Source organism: Dasypus novemcinctus, chromosome 2 (assembly GCF_030445035.2).
Source record: "Dasypus novemcinctus isolate mDasNov1 chromosome 2, mDasNov1.1.hap2, whole genome shotgun sequence".
NCBI lineage: Eukaryota > Metazoa > Chordata > Mammalia > Cingulata > Dasypodidae > Dasypus > Dasypus novemcinctus.
In genome coordinates this window covers 105,833,796-105,856,249 of record NC_080674.1, presented here as the reverse complement: position 1 = coordinate 105,856,249, position 22,454 = coordinate 105,833,796, and the positions used below count along the sequence as shown (strand labels likewise).

At 36.6% G+C, this 22,454-nt stretch overlaps 1 pseudogene; it reads right to left on the bottom strand.

The window, feature by feature from the left end:
• Positions 1–9,856: 9,856 nt before the first annotated feature.
• On the bottom strand, positions 9,857–21,839 carry LOC101431971 (heat shock cognate 71 kDa protein pseudogene; annotated as a pseudogene).
• Positions 21,840–22,454: the final 615 nt, after the last annotated feature.

Genomic DNA, 22,454 nt, shown 5'->3' with positions numbered 1-22,454 from the left:
AGACAGACATGAATAGTTTGATACAGAAACACCATTTAGTTATTTAAAACCCCTTTTTATTTGCTGGTTAATTCAAAATATAGTTCCCTCACTAACTTTCCTAGTAACATTGCTGTTTGGAGGGAACCTGGCAAGCATTTGGGCTTTTGTTTAGACTGAAAAGAAACTGGGTAGCTTTTACTCATTTTTTTTCTTTGAGACTGTCTGAACAATGGTGGGGGTGGGTGGTTTAGTAAGGCCTGGTATCTGAGGAAGAGTATTGCTTATTCCTAGAAAACCTGGCAACAGTCATTTTCTGCTTTCTGGTGGAAATGGCCAATCAGAATTAATTTACATTATTTTAAAGGTCTAGAAAAAAGACAGTTTTTCCCTTAAAAGGGTCAAGAGAAAATGAGAAGACCAAAAATATTTAGAATGGCATGAAAATGATATGCATAAAACCCTTTCCTTCTAATTTAACTATAACTTTTTAAAGTTAATTATTAAGTTGAATTACTAAGGGGTGGAACCATATGCTACTATCACAGTAGTATAAGACCAGGGGTGAAATTAGTTATAAAATAACTATAGGATGAGTTTCAGTAATAACCACCACTATCACAATACGCACTAGATAAACCTGAAGTAGCCACAAACAGAGGCAAATCAATTCGATATTACCATTACAATAATCGAAATCTAGGCCACATTTACTCCATTGTAATAGCTTTAGTCATAAGTTTATACATATTATATATATATATATATATATATATATATATATATATATATATAAAGGTACTTATATGATGATTTTAATTCTTAGTTACAGTTCTTAGTATGTTTTACTTTAAGATGAATTGGATACCTTTATTAATTAAGCTACAGGAACTTTATTAGTAACAACCTTGCAAAGCTTTCCTGTTTTTCCAGTAACTGAACATATTTTGTCTGCGGGTTATGCATTTAATTCATCAGCAAGACAGTATTGGCATTTAAAGATTCATTTTAACTTATCTTTTTACTATGATTTTTTTAGGTACAAGCAAACTGACAAAAGTCAAATACAGATTTTAAAGTTGAATACAAAGTTAAGCACAGATTAAACCAGAATTCCATATAATTAGCACTTTAAGGAACTCCCTGACCCTAATTGATAGCACATGAGATCTCATTTCAGTTACTATTTACACCTTTTATAGGCACAATTGAGTTTAAATTGAGAAGTTGAGATTTATTAATTTTTTCAATTTTTTAAGGAGACATGACATGAGGCCTCTGGGTTTTCAGATTTATCTGTTTTTTTTTTTTTTTTTCCTACATTATCTCATGATCCTTACTGCTGACTGCTCCCAGCCAAATCATTACAAGGGCTATCAAGTGATTAGAGATTTATGTTTTCAAGCAATAGCCTCCTTCCTTTAGACCAAGGTATTTTACCACTTTACAGCTTTAAACATTTCAAAGCTTTTCTACATAGACTTACAAGGAGAGAAATCTCCTTTACTTCCCCCCTTCCAGGTAGATCAGTGATTTGATAGGATTGTGGCTTATGAATAGAAGGTGTGGATTCATTGGAAAGGGGCAAGCTGCTCCCCCTTCCCAGCCCTCTGTTTTTATTATGCCTTTTCCTAAAGCGAGGAGGGGAGATAAGGTGATGGTAGCAAGTTCCAGGTTACTAAAATGGCTTGAAAGAACGTTTCAAATTTGGCACCTTTCCCAGGGACCCCCACCCCGGCAGGGCTATGATTTAATTTACTAGCTCCATCAGCTATCCTGACTGGGTCAGTTCCAATAAACTTGGGTGTGTGGTTCAGACACCAACATAGACAATCCCTGAGCTCCGGCAAATGGGGCAGACCCAGAGAGGCAAGACAGCAGAGCAAGCGCACACACATTCATATGCCATGGCTTTGCTTATAAACTACAATCAATTCACTCCTTTGTAAGGGAGGGTTCTAGTCCAACCAAATTCACCACTGTATATAATTACACAATTAACACCAGTATTTAGTAGATACAGACAGGAGCACAAAGCCTATCAATCTGACTTACAAGTTTTATATTTTCTTTGGGCTGCCCTGCAGCCATTACAAACTTTAGAAAGAGAGAACACTTAGCATTAACATCTAAACAGGATCTCCTGCTTATGTTTGCTGCCTATAAAGTGAGTTCATCTGCAATTCAGCACCAAAACAAAAGGACCCCAGCTCTCTGTTCAACCTTACATTCAGATCAAATCAAGCCTGACTGCAAAGTCAATCTATTTTGCTGTAACAAGATTTTCTAAATCCAGACCAATTTCTAGGGTGTTAGGACTCAAACCTATTAACATCCTTTCCTATTATAATCAAGCTTTCACTGCCTCAGTGGAAACAAGACCAGAACCAGATACTAACATGCAGTTAGACAAACTCAAACACCAGGTTTTTCCTTTTTTTTTTTCTTCCTGACCTGGAGGAAACAGCTTCCCCCTGAATTTCTGGAGGTAATGGGGTCTCCTGGGACATGACTGAGCTTCCATTCTAGCAATTAAAGCTAGGATTTTCATGACATTATGCTCCCCAGAGAGTCTTACCTTTTCTGTGTTTGGAGTCTTTTTCGATCCCCGAATTTTTTTCCAGACCTTCCATTGCCCTTGATTTTGATTGAGAAGATTCTGGCGGAGCCCACATCTTTTCTGGATTAAATGTAATCCAGGGGTACCCAGACTGGGGTTCACCTGAGTCCTCCCGGCTTCCTCGGGGATCTGGAAGGGGTAGCGAAATGCTACCTTCTCTGGCCTTCATTTGCAAATCCTGGGATAGCCCCCAAGTATGGTAGACATTGAGAGAGGTTCAATTATTTGTATATCGATAGGCCAGGAATCAGGAATAATTTGGGGAAGGAAAAAAAGATTTATTTACAACTGGCCAGGCACAGAGCTTCTCATTCAAAATCCCAGTCCCGAATAGAGTTTTGAGTCCTTTTTATACAGATGATATAAGGGTGGGGAGTCAAATGGTGCTTTTATGAAAGAAAATGACTTTTCTTTGTTAGTCAAGTGTTTGTCTGAGTACCAGACAGTTTTTGAATTAACATATCCCCACATTCCAGGTAAGCTTGAATTAACATCTTGCCCACATTCCGTCTGGATGCAACTTTGAATACACATTCAGTCTTACATCGTTTCTGAACATTCAAAACCTAAAGGGCCTATATCACTTAACTGGATTTCTAGAGACTAGGTGCACTTGGATACAGAGTTAGACAATTCTGAATTCATGCACAGGCTATATTACAACTAAAGGAAAGACCACCATGAAAATAGGGTATACATGCATTGAGCAAGATAAGAGTGCTTTGGATGATGAGTTTACTAATAGAATGTAAAGGGAGTTTGAAATGTGGCATACATTTGGGAGAGAAAATAGAGTTAGACAAAATGAAGTGGTTTTTATCCTCAGAAAATTCTTTTTTCTTTAAACAACAACAACAAAAACAGAAGAAAGAGAAATACATGATTGATAGAACCTAACCTGGATAAACAAATAAAAAAGAAAGGACAAAATTCATGAACGCTGTGTATGTAATTTAAGAGGCTAAAAAATGATCTTGCTTTATTGTGTTTGACTTTGGTGAGTTTTGTGCATGAATCCTTATCTTCCAGGATAAATTGCTGCACAATCCCAGTCGGTCCACAGGCTTCCTGTGGTTTTTATGGTTATTTTACATTTAAAGTCTTTAGTGTCTGGGCAGGATGCTTATTTTCCTCTGAGGATTCAAAGTCAGCATTTCCTAATAATCTGGGGGAATTCACAGTGAAGAGCTGTCAGCTATGAGAATAGATCTGATTAAAAACTGATTTCAGCCAGAAGACTTTATTACCCTAAGATATCACTCTAAGCAAGGCTTGAATCCCATTCACCTGAGTAATGAATGATTCAAGACACAATTAACACACCTTTCCATACTGTACTCTTCATGTAGCATACTTGAGTGCTCATATTGCCCTTTATCTTTCCCCTTTCATTTTGCTGTGCTCAATCTTTCTCTCTCAGCAGGTTGTCTAACTGGCAGTTCAGTAATTTGCAGACATCATGCTGAAGGTCAGAGATCTAAGACCAATGCTATGTTGACTATGGTTTTTGACCATTTTTTTTTCATTTCTTTAGGGTTTTTTTTTCATAGTTGTTTTGTTTGTTTACTTATTTGTTTCTGGATGGAGACATTATCTCCTTTCATTAGTTGACTGGGCAAAGCTATAAATTTTATGCTAAGAAGCAAAATACCAAAAGCACTCTGAATTGTATGAATAACAAAATTCGTGAAGTATTGATATTTGTTCATTTTGTGTATACAATAAAACTGCCTTCATTAGAGCAGAGGTGAGATCCCTGGACTATATTTTTATCAGCTTACACTTGAAAATACTGATTTTTAATAACCAAGTTAAAGGACAGGTGATCGACAATTTCTATGAACAGTAGTTGACCTTTGACATATATTCTTATCCTCTTTACAAGCTACATGCTGTCCTGTAATTTTACATCTGTATATATTATAGCATCTAATATAAAATGCTAGTATATAAATCAACTGTAAATTAGCCTAAATTGTGTAATAACTTAGGTCACACTTTAAAGTTTTTAAATTTCTTTATGAGAGAAAAACATTACTTATTGGAATAAAATGGACACTTACCAACATCTTGAGCATCTGCCACTAGATGGCAGTAGCACCCTTTCTATTCCATTTGTGTCACCCCAAACCGTCTCCAGTTTATCAGATATTGCCTGATGGGGGTAAAATCCACCATGGTTGAGAATAACTGCCCTAAATACCAAAAATCAGGCAAAGATATTAAAGGAAAACTAAACAAAAGACAAGAAACTACAGACCAATATCTTTCTCATGAACATAGATGTAAAATCCTTAAAAACAAAACAAAAATAAAATTCAGAATTACATAAGAAGATGAAAATATTTTGCTAAAGTGAGGCTCATATTAAGAATGCAAGAATGGGAGGCCTGGGAATGGCTGAGTGTTTTGGCAGTGGGGCTGCTGGAGGTGTGGAAGCTCATGTTGAGGAGGCGCTGCTGGCCGAACCTGGAACCTCCCATGTGGGAAGCAGGTGCTCAACTGCTTGAAACACATCCACTCCGATCAGGCTGAATTTATTGATATGGTCCTCTAAGTAGAGATTATGGATTTATAACTGTAGCTTGAAAGGTTGAAAGGGCTCTAACAGTTGGTTTGGGTGGTTGGCTGAAGCATGGACTAAAAGGTAGTCTACCTTGCCTTAATGCCAAAACTGCCTTGGTATATAATGTTGGTGAGAAGATCCAAAGTCCTACAGAGATTGGAATGTTAGAGTGGATTTATCATGTAAGACTTGCACCTTCCCCAGGAATGTCCAGACATACCATTCATAGTATGTAAGGAATAAATTTGTGAGACTAATTCCAAAAAGAAAAAAAGAAAGAAGTAAAGGAAGAATGTTAACTATTTTAACTTCAATCAATTCGATTAACCATAATAATAGACTAAAGAAAAAAATCTGTGATATCAATATGTAAAAACTTTCAACAATATTCAATACTCACTCCTAATAATAATAAAAAATTCAACAAACTAGAAATAGAAGTCCACATCCTTACATTAAGAAAAGAGGGGAAGCAGAATTGACCCAATGGATAGGGCATCCGTCTACCACATGGGAGGTCCGCGGTTCAAACCCCGGGCCTCCTTGACCCGTGTGGAGCTGGCCCATGCGCAGTGCTGATGCACGCAAGGAGTGCCCCGCCACGCAGGGGTGTCCCTGCTTAGGGGAACCCCATGCGCAAGAAGCGCGCGCCGTAAGGAGAGTCGCCCAGCGCGAAAGAAAGTGCAGCCTGCCCAAGAATGGCGCCGCACACACAGAGAGTTGACACAAGATGACGCAACAAAAATAAGCACAGATTCCTGGTGCCACTGATAAGGGTAGAAGTGGTCACAGAAGAACACACAGCAAATGGAAACAGAGAGCAGACAACTGGGGGGTGGGGAGAGAAATAAATTTTTAAAAATCTTAAAGAAAAAAAGATAACAGGCTTTTGAAAAACTGACACAATGTAATAATGGTGGGGGAAAGAATGATTTTCCCTTGAAATTTCGAATAGACAAGGTTGTCCTTGCTTATAACTCTAACTCAGCATTGCTTTGAAGTTTTAGTTAATGCAACAAGGAATGAAAAGAAATAAAAACCATACTGATTGGAAAGTAAGAAACAAAACAGTCTATTAGCTTATGACTTGAGTTCTTTTATTTTATTTTATTTTTTTTTTGTAAATTGTAATTTTGAAGATATATATATATCACATAAAAATATTACATTAAAAAATATAAGAGGTTCCCGTATACCCCCACCCCCCCCAGCCTACTCCTCCCACACAAACAACCTCCCCCATCATTGTGGCACACTCATTGCACTCAGTGAACACATTTTGGGGCACTGCTGCACTACACAGATAATAGTTTACCCTGTAGTTTGCACTCTCCCCCAGTATATTCAGTGAGTTATGGCAAGATATACAAAGTACAGCATCTGACCCTGCAATATCATTTAGGACAACTCAAAATCCCCCCAAAATGCCCCCATATCATATCTCTTTTTCCCTTTCCTTGCCCTTAGCAACTACTGCGGCCACTTTCTACACTCGATGCTAAAATTTCTTCTATTACTCGTCACAATAGTTTTGTAGTAGAATATTAGTAAGTCCACTCTAGTCCATATTTTATTTCTCCATTCTGTGGACCCTGGGATGGTGATGTCCTCTCTACCTCTAGATCCAGAGGGGGCTTAGATTCCACATAGATGATGGATGCAATTCCTCTGCTTGCAGTTGTTGGGATTCTTGATTCCCTGGTGTGGTGGTTGACCATCTTCACCTTCCTGTTAGCTGACCTGGGTAAGACCAAAGAACCAGAGAGTGGGAGCCACCACTCTGCTGAGGCTCAGGGCCCAGCTGGCACACGGGCAGTTCAGAGATTCAAGTCTCCTGAGTACGGACCATCCCTAGCACCAACCACAGGTTCAGTAAAAGTGACAGAAGAGGCATGTGTAGGAAAGTCACATCTGAGTCCACCTCCATCACACTCAGGAGCACAAATTCCAAAGTAGGGCCCTCTGACATGGCAATAACATGAGTTCTGTATAGACAATGCCAAAGTCTTGTAGAATGAATAAGTGAGTTTGACAAGGTTGCAGGATTTTTAAATAAAAATCAATATACAAAAATTAATTGCATTCCTATACCAGAAATGACTGATCGGAATTTGAGGTAAAAATTAATTTAAATAGCATCAAAAAATTACTTAACATATGCATTTAATAAAATATATGCAGGTATGTGGAAAATACGAGTGATGAAAGAAATCACAGAAGATCTGAAATAAAGAAATATGCCATATTTTAGACTGAAAGACATAATATTTTTTATAATATATATTTTTCCATTTTAATATATAGATTCAACATAGTCCCAATAAAATATCCTATGGATGTTTCCTCAAAAGAAAAGAAATAATACATCCAGAGACATGTACATGAATGTTGGTAGCAGCTTTATTTGTAATTGCCCAAACTGGAAATAACCCAAGTTCTTCAATTCTAGTGAATGGATAAACAAACCAGGGTGCAACCACACTATAAAATACTATGAAGAAAAACAAAGAAATATATCACTGCTATATGCAACATGCCAAACATGGATGAATTTCAATTACATTATGTTGAAGGAAAGAAGCCAGGTTCAAAAGGTATGCATATTATTCTTTCATTTATATGTTATTCTTAACAAGACAAAATTATAGGAGTGAGAAACAAAGAGGGGTTGCCAGGGCGTGATGTGAGGGGTGACTACAAAGAGGCACAAGAGAACTTATGGGGTGATAGAAGTGTTCTATATCTTTACTATGGTGATGGCTACACAATTGGATATGTTTGTCCAAAGTTATAGAACTTTACACCAAAAACAGTGATTTTTACTGTACATAAATTATGCCTTATAATTCTAAAAAGTAAAATATTTATTGAATAGCCATTCTCTACAACATGGAGGAATATTTTATGGAAACAACTGTTCAGAGTATGTGATTATATGGGTTGGTACAAAAGGAATTGCGGTTTCAGATCATGAATTTTAAATCATTATAACTAGGCTGAAACACATCTTTATTAATCAAAATAGGAGCCACTATAATCAATACACTTTTGTGAATGAGAAATACTTTTGTTTATTCCAGTAGCATAAAAATTCATGCTTCAGGATTCAATGAACTCTTAGAAAGCATTTTCTGCATCCTGCAGTTTATGGAAGTGTTTGCTTGAAGATGCTTGAAGAAGTGGTAGTCAGCTGGCAAGAGATTAGGCAGATGAGGCAAAACTTCATAGTCTAATTCGTTCAACTTTTGAAACATTGGTTGTGCGACGTGGTTGGGTGTTGCTGTGGAGAAGAATTGTGCCCTTTCTGTTAACCAATGCTGGCTACAGGTGTTGCAGTTTTCAGTGCATCTGATCGATTTTCTGTGCATACTTCATAGATATAATAGTTTGCCAGGATTCAGAAAGCTATAGTAGGTCAGACTGGCAGCAGACCACCAACAGTGACCTTGACCTTTTTTTTGGTGCAAATTTGGCTTTGGAAAGTGCTTTGGAGCTTCTTCTCAATCCAACCACTGAGTTGGTCATCACATGTCACAATCCAATTGAGAAATGATTTGTTTTTGTTGCGTAGAATAAGAGATGATGCTTCAAAATTACGTTTTTTTTTCCAGTCAGCTCATGAGGCACTCAAATATTGAGCTTTTCCACCTTTCCAATTTGCTTCAAATGCCAAACCATCATAGAATGGTCAAAGTTGAGTTCTTCAGCAACTTCTCGTGTAGTTGTAAGAGTATCAGCTGCAATGATTGCTCTTAATTGGTCACTGTCAACTTCCAATGGCTGGCCACTATGCTCCTCATCTTCAAGGTTCTCATCTCCTTTGCAAACCTCTTGAACCACCACTGCACTGCCTTTCATTAGCAGTTCCTGGCCAAATGCATTGTTGACGTTGTAAGTTGTCTCCACTGCTTTACAACCCATTTGGAACTCAAATAAGAAAATCGCTCTATTTACTTTTTGTCTAACATCATTTCTATAGTCTAAAATAAAATAGCAATAAGTCATTAGTAAGAAAACATAAATCAAGAAATGCACATTAAAATGATGTATAACATAACCACATCTATTTAAGAATGTATGCCAATATCAAATGGCAAATTTCAACAATGCCAAACTGCAATTACTTTTGCACCAACCCAAGAACATATGGGGTTTTGATGGGACAAGTAAAGGTGAATAGGTATATCTTATTTGTGGATTTATTTAACTTTTCCCAGGCTCCTGAGATCAATTATCCTTATTATTATTATTTTTTAATGCTACAGCATTTAACTTGCTGGGGTGAATACTTAATAGGTGATGCCTAATCAGGTGCAGTACACAAAGTTTTCACATTAAAACTCAGGGTGGTTTTCCACATACAAGGTCCCACATTCAATCCCTGGGCCCCTTACCTCAAAAAACAAAAACAAAAAACAAAACAAAACAAACAAACAAAAAAATCTTATGCATGAATGTTCACAGGAGCATTGGTCTTAATAGCCACATCCTGGGAATGACCCAAATGTCCATCATGCCCAACTGTATTAATATCTTACTAGTATAAAGACATACAATTGAATTTTTTTTTGCCAATTTTAAATAGTTTTATTCAAGATATTGCATTTTTCACTTACAATACAGTGCTATACAGTGCTATGTAATTTCCTTTCACTGTACACATTCTGTAGTCAAGTATTGAGAATGCCCAGAATTTTGTATAGCAGTTAAACTTTAAACTGCCACAGTATGTGCTACAAATTTGGGTCCTTCAATTTACTGTAATAATGCTAAGGTATGTATGCTGATTTAATCAACATCTTCACTGGTGGGTCCAGAAGAGGCACCACCATATGGAGGTGCTGTACCACCAGGGAATCCTCCAGGCATTCCCCCTGGCATGCCTCCTGCACTCTGGTACAGCTTGGTAATGATGGGGTTGCAGACTTTCTCCAACTCTTTCTGCTGATGTTCAAATTCTTCCTTCTCTGCAGTCTGATTCTTACCCAGCCAGTTCATGATTTCATTACATTTATCAAGAATCTTTTGTTGGTCTTCGTCATTGATCTTGCCTTGAAATTTCTCATCTTCAACTGTTTCTTTCATGTTAAATGCATATGACTCAAGTGAATTCTTAGAGGACACCTTATCCTTCTGTTCTCATCTTCAGCTTTGTACTTCTCAGCTTCCTGGACCACGTTCTCAATATCTTCTTTGCTCAAATGGCCCTTGCCATTAGTGATGGTAATCTTGTTTTCTTTTCCTGTACTCTTATCCACAGCAGACACATTGAGGGTGCCATTGGCATCAATATCAAAGGTGACTTCAATCTGAGGAACACCATGGGGGATGGGTGGTATCTCTGTGAGTTCAAACTTGCCAAGCAGATTGTTATCCTTGGTCATGGCACACTCACCTTCATAAACCTGAATGAGCACACCAGGCTGGTTGTCAGAATATGTAGTGAAGGTCTGTGTCTGCTTGGTGGGAATGGTGGTATTGTGCTGGATTTGTGACTGTCCTCATCAAGCACAATACAATTGAATTTTTAAATTGACCTTGATAAATTTACTTATCAGTTCTTGTTGATTTTTGTAGGTACCATTGGATTTCTATGTGATGACCATGTGATTTGCTAATAAAGACAGTTTTACATCTTCCACTCTAATTTGAATGTTTTTTATTTTATTTTTCAAAGACTGGCCTTGTTAGAACTTCTAGTACTATGCTGAACAGAAGTAGAGAGGGTGTACATCATTGTACATTCTGATCTTGGGAAGGAGGTGGCCATGAGAGATTGATGGAGCATTAATTAAATGAGTAAATAGTTAAAGGACAATGGGAAACAGGGTTTCACTATTGAAGAAGGGAGATACAAATATGGAAAGGTGGGAAACTGGAAAAACCTTGTGGCATTGGGGTGTTCAAATGGAATTGGAAATATAGGTGTGAGTTTATGATCCTCTCTGTCTCTCTTTAGAAACACATACCCAGAGAGATAAGGAAATCAATATTGATGTAAATGTATGTTATTTATGTATGTATATTCACCTACATATATTTCCCAACTTTCTCCAATTAAAATGACTGTGGGCAGGGAGCAGATGGGGCTCAAGCAGTTGGGAGTCTGCCTCCCAATGGGAGGTCCCGGGTTCTGTTCCCAGTGTCCCTTAAAGAAGATGAGCAGACAACAAGCAGAAGCAATGAGCTGACACAATGAGGAGACACAAAGAGGAGACACAACAAGCAGGGAAGAGATTTGGCTCAAGCAGATGGATGCCTGCCTCCTACATGGGAGATCCCAGGTTTGGCTCCCCAGTGCCTCCCAAAGAAGACAAGTGGACACAATGAGCAGACACAGTGAGCAGACACAGAAAGTGGACAATGAGCAGAAACAGTGAGCAGATAGATGAGGACACGGAATAACAGACAGAACTCGGACAGGGAATAAACCCAGTAAGGCTGAACTTTTTTGTAAGATAAAGTAAGTAAGTGCTTAAGAATAATGGGGACACGTTGAAAGAAGCCAGCTCTGAAGGGGCTTCCAAAGGTCAAATCTGGAAAAATTTTACTATCAAATTAAATATGTGATCATATAGCATAATGCATTGAATGAGTAACACCATACCATCCATATCACATTCTGGTAGATCAAATACTTTATGACGATAGTGGAACTATGGAATATTATTGAAATAAATGTGATTTGAATACATTATTCCATATTGCAATTTCTATTATAAAGCTCAAATTAGGTCCTAGATTAAAGAAAATATTCTTTCAGCTTCTCCAGAGACATGTCCATCTCTACCTGGTATTCAAATTTAATCATAAAGATGTGGTGAAATGACAAGGCAAGCAAAACAAAGTTATATAATTCCTTTAAGGTCTTAATAATACTCTTTCCAAGTTATTAAAAAAGTCACTTGAGGAGGACTTGGGGAAGGAGAACTTCTAGAAAAACATGGGACCCTCTTCTCTCCCAGAAAAACAGTTAGAGGACAGGTAGCACTGACCTGGAAAAAAAATCTTCATCTTTCAGAGTTTAGGACACCAGGGGAAGGCAAAGAGGAGAGGGGCAAAGGGAAAGAAGGACAACGGCAAAACTGTGAGTTAAAAGAGGCAGCTGCAACTGCTGGCATCCTCCACCACTCTACAGACACTTTTGAATTCTCAGGCCTCAGAGCCAGCAGCTACAGACAAAGGGGGCCCCAGGTACCCACCTCCCCAGGAAAAGGGGAAAAGAGGGACACAGGCTAAGGCTGACTCAGCTTTTGACCCACAAATTTGGTCTTTTTAAAATCAACATTCTGATAGGTATGAAATGATATCTAATTGTTCATTTTGATTTGCATTTCCCTAATTGGTAGTAATGTTTAGATATTTATGACTGTTATTTATTCCTGATTGTCCCTTTTATTAATATATAATGGCTTTCTGTATCTCTTATAAATCTTTTACATTTAAAGTCTGTTTTGTCTGATATAAGTATAGCTACCCATGCTCTTTTTTTGGTTACTATTTGTGTGGAGTATATTTTACTAACCTTTCACTTTCAGCCAGTTTGTATCTTGGGGAGTAATGTGAATCTCTTATAAGCAGCATATGGATGGCTAATTTTTTATTCATTCTGTCAGCCTATGTCTTTTGATTAGGGAATTTAATCCATTCACATTCACATTAAATAGTACAGAGTGCATGTGAGAAAATTAAAAGTAAATAAATAAGAAAGGCTTTTTCTTGCATTTACAGCTTCCCTCCCTTGGGCCCTAGAAAGTAAGCGTTCAACCTATTACTGGGTCCAGAGTCCAGGTTTAAGCAACTAACAGGGACAATTCTAAAGACCCAGAACAGGTTGAACCAAGAATAAAAGAACAGCAGTAACATACAGCCTCCTGCCACTAAAACCCTACAAAAGAGAGAGAAATCAAGTATCTAAGTAAACTTACCTAACAAGATGTGAAGATGTCAGCAAAAAATTACAAGCCATATTAAGAAAATGGAAGAAAAGCCCCAAGAAAAGGAATGTATCAAAGCCAGAGAAGAGATGCAGGATTTGAATCAACTAATCAATGAAATGCACACAAATTACAAAAATCAAATTAATAAGTTGAAACACAATGTGACTAAAGAGATTAATCACATCAAGAAGACATGAGAGCACAAAGAAAAATTTTGAAAACATGAACAAGAAAGTAACAGAGCTCATGGGTATGAAAGAAAAGTGAGATCAAAAACACATTAGAGGCATAAAATGGCAGACTCAAAATAATAGAAGAAAGAATAAGTGATACAGAAGACAGCAGAAATTGAACAGAGAAAAGAAAACAGAGAGAAAAGAATGGAAAACACAGTGCAGGGTATGAGAAAGGTGAATGATAACATAAAACACAACAACATATGTGTCATAGGAGTTCCAGAGAGGATGAGAAGGGAAAAGGGGCAAAAGAATATTTGAGGAAATAACAGCTGAATATTTCCCAACTCTCACGAAAGAAATGAACTTGCATATCCAAGAAGTGTACCCCGATCAGGAAAAAATGTGAGTAGGACTACTCCAAGACACATTCTATAGAATGTCATACATCAAATATAAAAAAAGAAAATTCTGAGAACAGCGAGGGAGAAGCAAATATCACAAACAACAGTAAAATTTAGTGCATATTTCTCATCAGAAATCAAGGAAGTGAGAAGACAGTGATACGACACAATTATGATACTAACAGAAAAACTGCCAACCAAGAGTTCTTTTTCAGCAAAATTGCCCTTAAAATATGAAGCCCTTTAAAGCCTTCCTCCCCAAAGCCTTTGGAAGTGGGTCAGAAACCCATTACACGGTCCAGGGCCCAGAGTTAGGCTACTAGAAGGGACAATCTGAAGGACTCAGATCAGGTTAAACCAATAATCAAGGAACATCAGTAACACACAGCCTCCTGCCAATAAAACCCTATGAAAGAGAGAGAAGTTGAGCAGACAAACAGAAACTAAGAGAGTTTATAAAAAAGAATCATCCATCTTTGCAGGAAATATTAAAGTAAGGCTTATAGCCCCAAAGAGAAGGTCAGGAGAGAGAGTCTTGGAAGAGAGTATAGGAAAAAGAATAACAGTAATCAAAAGAGAAAAAGAGATAAAAATAAGATATGACATATGAAAAGAACAATATGGTGGAAGTAAATAATGCATTTACAGAAATATCATTGAAAGAGATAAAAATAAGATATGACATATAGAAAGAATAATATGGTAGAAGTAAATAATGCATTTATAGAAATATCATTGAATGTAAATAGATTAAACTCCCCAATCAAAAGACATAGGCTGACAGAATGAATAAAAAAAATTAGCCATCCATATGCTGCTTATAAGAGATTCACATTACTCCCTGAGATACAAACTGGCTGAAAGTGAAAGGTTAGTAAAATATACTCTACACAAATAGTAACTGAAAAAGATCAGGGGTAGCTATACTTATATCAGACAAGACAGACTTTAAATGTAAAAGATTTATAAGAGATACAGAAAGCCATTATATATATATAAAAGGGTCGATCAGGAAGAAATAACAGTCATAAATATCTAAACATCACTACCAATTAGGGAAATGCAAATCAAAATGAACAATTAGACATCATTTCACACTTATCAGAATGTTGACTTTAAAAAGACAGAGAACTACAACTGTTGGAAAGGATGTGGAATTTTTCTTTTTGGAGTAAAAAAAATTGTTCTAAGCTTTTTATATGCTGATGAATGCACAATATTGTGATTATACTAGAAGCCATTGATTTTACACTTTTGGATAGACTGTATGATATGTGGATATAGCTAATAATACTGCTTAATAAATAAATAAATAATGGTACAAGAATAGCCAAAAATAGCAACTATGTATGGCAGAGGAAACAGAAAGATTGAGAGGTGAATTTTCTTGTTTGTTTGCCTATTTTTTGTTTATTATTAATACTGAAATAATGAAAATGCTCTAATAATGATTGAAGTGATGAATGCACAATTATATGACTATACCATTGATTGTATACTTTGATGAATTGTATGCTTTATTAATATATATCAATAAAATTGATTTGCTTTTTTTAAAAGTCACTTAGAGACTGCAATTATTTTTCCAGACGTATTTCATATTTCCTTCTGTTCTTTTCAGAGATTACAGAAACATGGTCTTGTCTCACACAGTCAGATTGTGTGAGAGCTCAGTCATTAGATCTGAGTTTACTGCAGTACTCATTGAATCTATGGAAGAAATGTTATACTTTTGTCAAGGGTGGAGAAAAAATTATTGCATCTTTGAGTTTGAAGGTGTCATTTAAAATTTGGATTTGCAATTTACTAAATGGTTTCAAGAATTTAACAAACATGAGCCAATATTTCCCCAGTCACGCAGGAATCAGATGTTCTTCTTTTCATAATTAGAAACTAATTCAGGAGTTTGTAAGTCTGTAGGTGTTCTTGTATGTATGAAAGCACACCAGAAAAAGAGAGAGATGAACGGGGGGAGGGGAGGAGAGAATCAGTGAAAGCTAAATTTTTATTTCCATTTACCATGTCCTTTTGGCATTTGTAAGGGATCTTTTTAAATAATCCAAGATTCCTGGATTCATAATTTAAGCATGTAATGAAAGATTGCATTATTGACATCACAGACAGAATTAAGACTGAAGAACATTTTGAGGTGATATATTCAGACTGTGAGAACTTAATTGCACAGGATATTAGGTATTCAGCAAGCACATTTCACATGTGGTAGTTCAGTGTGTTTGCCTTTAAACACTTTATGCTCAGAACTATTATTACTTTACATTTTAGAAAATGCCTAGTTTTGGTGCAATTCGGAGCCATCAAGTTTATTTTCTAAGTACGTAATGAAAAAACCTATCAGTTTTTGAATCTCAAGGAAGAAAAACTATGCAATAAATTGAGAAGCCTAGGAACACTTGAAATTTTATTTTCAATAGATTCAATGTGCATTCTAACACTTTATCATAAGTGGTTCATGTTGGTCAACTGTTATTATAGTATCATACTTATCAAAACAATTCAATGCCTATTTCTCATGAAGAAGAAAATCATCTTTTTTCTTAAGTTCCTCATGAAGGAGTCCTATGATTTAAGACCATGATCTAGGTTGATTCCATAATTCAGAGCATTGTCAAAATATAGAATAATATGGTGTTCCTTCCATGGTGCTGGGTCTCCACAAAATACTTAAAATTTCAGAATCCACAGAAATTCCAAATGGTAGAGCAGAATTAGATCTGCTTGGACATCTTCAGTAGACTCAAAACTAATTTTTGATAAATGTGGACTATTCAAGCTTTCAAAGACTTTTCTTCCATCATGGAAAATCAGGAGTTGATTTTGGAGTGAAGCCGACTATGAAGATGAAAGGACTCATTCCCAAGACTCTAGAGCAATAATTAGTGTAGAACCCAATGTTAGAGCCTCTAGAATGCTTGCTTTGTTTTTTTCAAAGATTTATTTTTTTAAAATTTCTCTCCCCTTCTCCTCCCCATCCCCCCAGTTGTCTGCTCTCTGTGTCTATTCGCTGTGTGTTCTTCTGTCACCACTTCTATCCTTATCAGCGGCACCAGGAATCTGTGTTTCTTTTTGTTGTGTCATCTTGTTGTGTCAGCTCTCCACGTGTGCAGCACCATTCTTGGGCAGGCAACACTTTCTTTTGTGCTGGGCCACACGGGTCATGGAGGCCTGGCATTTGAACCACGGATCTCCCATATGGTAGGCGGATGCCCTATCCATTGGACCAAGTACGCTTCCCTAGAATGCTTTGACTGGTATATTTATAATTTTCTTATAGTACATCAAAGTGTAACCCATATATCTTGAGTCATTTGAGCATCACCTTCACAATTTTCACCATATTTATATATCACTTATATGTATGTTAAATTTATATATTTAATATAGGTTTTAATTATATATATTATATAATATATATATATATATATATATATATACTTAAGAAAATATATAGAATTAAGAAAATCTTTTTGCTTGATGGCTTGGGCCCACTTGAACTGCAAGCAAAACCTACAAGATGCTTTGAGAATTTTGTATGAGCAGATGCACTGCCAGCCTAGACTGAAAGGGACAGAGACAGGAAAAATGAAGGAAAATGGCTTCAAGAGTAAGGCCATGAAAGCAAAGTTCTGGACCAAAGAGTTCTCCTTGTGCCAAGAGGGAGGGACTTCTACTCATGACTTGGGATAGGATAGATTTTCCTCCTCAAGACTTGCAGAGCATGGGTCTTCTACCCTGGTGTTTTGGGAAAGTTTAGCTGCCATCCCAATATGTGGAGAGAGTTGGACCTAATAGAGTTTGCCCTGCTGGGTTTCAAACTTGTTTGGGACCCCAAGGCTCTTGTTTCCTTTCTAATTTCTCCTTTTTGGAATGGGAATGTCAATGCCAGTCCCATTGTTGGAAGCAGATAATTGTTTTTAGATTTCACAGGTCCACAGACAGAAAGGATATTTTCACAGGATTGGCCAAACTCATAACTGATTTTTTTTTTTTTTTTTTTTTTTGCCTAAACATGGGAATTTGTTGGCTCATGGTTTTGAGGCAAGAAGGAGTCCAAATCAAAGCATCAGCAAGGTGATGATCATTCACTGAAGATTGGCATTCTGAGGCTGGCTGTCCACTCTCCTTGGTCCTGAGCTCCTCTGACACATGGCAATGCACATGGCAACCTCTCCTGGCTTTTCCCTTCTCTTCTAGGTTCTGCTGACTTTCAGCTTCTGGCTGTTCCTTCTGTGACTTTTATCTCTCTGTGACCTTCCCTATAAGATCTTCGTAAAAGGACTAAGACCCATCCTGGGCCACATCTTATCTGAAGTAACCTCCTCAAAAAGTCCTATTTATTAGGGTTCACACCCACAGAAATGGATTAAGTTTACGAAAAAGTTTTTCCTAGGGGTACAAAGACTTATAACTATAAAACTCTTTAGATAAAGGCATAGGAATAAATTTCCAAAAGCTTAAATTAGGCAGTGGTTTCTCAGATACACCAAAAACATAAGGAGCAAAAGAAAATGTAGAGAAATCAGACTTCATAAAATATATGTTTAAAAAATGAAAGACCTCCCACAAGCTGGGAGAAAACATTTGTCTATCATTTATCTCCAAAGGATTCGTATTCATAATATGTAAATTCTTAAAACTCAGCAACAAAAAGAAAACCCAGCTGAAAAAATAGGCAAAGAACTTGAACAGACACCTCTTCAAAGAAGATACACAAATGGCCAACAAGCACACAAGAAGATGCTCAACATCACCAGCCACCAGGAACATGCAAATCAAAACCCCAATTAGATACCACCTTATACTCGTAGGTTGGCTATAATAAAAAAGACAAACAATGAATTGTCGGTGAGAATGTGGAGAAGTTAAAACCCTTATCCATTGCTGGTGGGAATGTAAAATGGTGCAGTCACTTTGGAAAAATTTAACAGTTCCTCAAAATCCCATAACTGATTTTGATGAGACTTTAGACTTAAAGCTGTTACTGAATGACTTAAGGCTTTTGGGATATTGGGATTGAGTGAATGTATTTTGCATGTGGGTAGAGCATATTTTTTTGGTGTCCAGAGGGTAGACTGCCATAGACTGAATTATGCACCCCTACAAAAGGCATGCTTTTAATATTATTCAACCTTCCTGTGGTTGTGAATCCATTTGCAAATAAGACCATTTGAAGATGAATTTATCAGTGATGATATGAACCCATTTGTGACTAGGATCTTCTAATATCCGGTTTAGCTACGGCTCAACAGAATCAGTGCAGACCTTAATCCATGTACCTGGAGTCCTTACAAAGGGGAGTCAGGGGAAACGCAAGAGCAGCTACAAGGAGAGAAGGGCATTACACAACAGGACGCAGAAACACAAGTCAAGGAACCTCAAGGACTGAAGCAAGCCAGCACCAAAATACTACAGAAAGTGGGGAGAAAGCATGGTCTTGCTGATTTTGGACTTCAGCCTCTAAAATGTGAAACAATAAATGTCTGTTGTTTAAGCCAACTCATTGTGTTATATTATTCATAGGAGTTCTGACAAACTAAGACAACTATTATCTGGCAGATGTAGATTAAATCTTTGCATTTTGTATGTATTTTAAATGCTGATTTGTAATCTGAATAGCCTCAACATATCATAGCCTCAGTTTTCTTATTTGTAATATGGAGATAATTTCACCTACATTTTAGTGCGGTTTTTTAAAATTAAGTATAATGAAATGATATGAGAAAAGCAAATTGCAATTCTGGGACAAAGTGTGTTAACAATAAGTTGCATATCTTATCCCATTTTTCTTAGGCTGTTTTCTTCATTTATATCCTCATCTCCAACTGCTGAAATTCTACTCAAGCTTCAAGACCTACATTAGAAAAATACTTCTTTCATCAAAACTTTTCCTATTCTCTTTGCTGTAAATAAAAATTTATACTAACATTTTAAAGCAATTAAAAATGTTTTTATGCCAAACATAAAAGGAAAAATCAGAAAATGCAAACAATTTGTTTTGTCTTTTATTGCATGTAATTTCCCATAGTTTTAAAAGAAACAAAGGTTAACTAGTACAAAGAGAGAATGAGTTTGTTTTGTTGTTGTTTTTTGCCAGAGAAGAGCTGTTTTCATAAAAAGGAATTGTTTTTAATTATCAAAATGTAGTTTCTGTATTAAGTGTCATGATTTAATTTCGTGTTTTTATAACAATAATACAAACAAACACACACACAAATTGTAGCAGAGAATATTTTAAAGGGTGCTCATAAAGTCTAAAGAGACTATAACTAGACACCTTAATAACAATAATAAAAATACTCCTATAAAGAACAAAAATGTGTTTATACATATATGTTAGCCTTACTTGTAAAAGGAGTGCAGAGCATACTAAAATTTGCTAGAGTAAGAATGTCTGCCTAACACATATTCTGTGTCTGTACAATTTGATGCATTCCTATCATGACAACAGAAGGCTATTAAACATGAAAAGATCAGATTGTACCATAAACTAGAATAATAGTAAATGACTAATAAATGTCTTCTTGCATATAGCAATTCTTTCTGATATTATTAGTGTATTTCAAATAGCTGTATATAATTAAGAAGATACTCATGTTAGTTTAGAAGTGAACCTTGATGTTTATTATTTTTAATTTTTTTCAAAAAGAATGCTTCCAGTTTGTTAGACACTAACATTTAAGCATCATTCTTCTAACCACATTAAATTAAAAACAAAATACATAGTGCTAAACTAATTTCTTCCTACAACTGAATTAAAGAGCAATAAATACAGAGAACCCTCTTTCTCACTTTGGTAAAATTTTTCTTTTTTGACTTTGGTTTCTTCTAAAGATAAACAGAAAAATGTGAAGATTTTCTCCTTATGATTACTGCTAATGATACTGTGAACTCAGAAGTTTTGTCTTCTCTTTTAGCACTTTGTCTTAGTTTTCTATTGATGCCCTAACAAATTAGCACAAACTTAGTGACTTAAAACAACTCAAATTTATTTTTTTACACTTGTGTAGTACCTGGATCTCAGTGAGCTAAAATCATGGTTTTGGCAGGGCTGTGAAGGTTGAGGGAGATAATGTGTTTCCTTGCCTTTTCCATCTTCTAGAGGGTCCCCCACTCTTTGGCACAGGGTCCCTTCAATGCCAGTAATGCCAAATCTCTCTGACAGCCAGGAAAGGTTCTCCACTTTCGAAGACTCATGTAATTAAATTGGGCCCAGCTGGATAACCCAGGATAATCTCCCCCTTTCAAAATCCTTACCTGTTATCAAATCTGTAAATGTAACATATTCACAATTTTCAGGGATTAGGACATTTTTGGGCTGGGGGCATTAATCTGCCTTCCATACACCTTGAACCAAGAACATCATATTTTGCTTCAATGATCCTCTGTTGGAAAGCAGTGAAAAGGCAACTTTCCAGTCTACCTTGTTCAAAATGAGCTACTTAGAATTAATTGCATATTAGAAAAATAAAGTTCAGATAAATTAAAGCATGAGTGCAAATATTTAAAATCCTTGGGACATTCTTTCCATGATGACAAAATAGTGCAAAGCTGAGATTTAAACACAGGCAGCCAGATTGCAGAGAGTCCCAACTCTTAATCACTATTCTGTGCAGTGGAGAAAACAACCCAAATCTCAACAAATTGTTATGAGGCTTAAATACAAAAATGTATGCAAAGCACCCAGCACAACGCCTGAACTGAGATTAGTGTTCAAGGCTGCCACACGCACATATTCAATCCCTTATCAGACACAGTGACAACAAGATGCCAAAGAAAGGTATTGTTTGGGAAGGAGGAAAACAAGAGAAAAAAGGGAGGTACGAAAAGTGAGTCAGAGAAAGGAGGAAAAAAACTTTCTCCATTTGACAAGGAATCGCATAAAGTAATGGTTAAGAAGAGAGACATTCTGGAGCAAAGCTACCTGGGTTCAGAGGTGAGCACTGTGGGTATCCGTATGTAAACAACAGTTTGAACCCTGTATCCTACTGTTCTCAAAACGTTTGGGTGTTTATCTTCCCAAAGGGCACAGTTACCTGAATCAATGGTCATAAGGTGCTTTGAAGAAGAGCTGGGGAAAATACTATCTTGTACTTTTAGTATGGTTTTGTGAGCTTCTTCCTCTTGAGGAACTGGCATCTTCTTCAGTCAATGGATCTGAGTCTGAAAACTGACTCTGGTCTGGAAAATGGGCAAGATTTTTTACTAGGTAACTTCAGTCTCCTGATCATTTGACTTTGATTTGTTTTGATTATGCAAATTTATTTATACCTTTGATGGCTCCCCATTTATTTTCGGACATCATATCCTATTAAGTTCCTCCAGGTTGACTTCCTCAGTCAATTGCCCATGTCCTCTGACCTTCTGACCGTGTCACTCATTACAAAATGGAATCCACCTGGCTTATGAAGGCTAAGAGGCTCCACCTTCCCTCTGTTTCAGGGTCCTATCATTCCATTGCTGTTTGGGAGTCTAGGTCTTTATCAAACTCTCCCACTCTTAGTCCCAGCCCACAGGAGGAAGGCACTGAAACTTCATGAGGGGCATAATGTAACTCCTCTCTACTCGACAACTTTTCTGCATATCTACAGTTTTTCCAAAATAAAGAAAAAAGATTGCAGAAAGTGAAGAAATGCTAATAACTATTAGAAAATTTTAATATTGTTTTATTTACATTGATCAGAATGATCTTAATACACAAATATCTTTCATACACTTATAATTTTATAATTATTTTGAAAATAATATAATGCA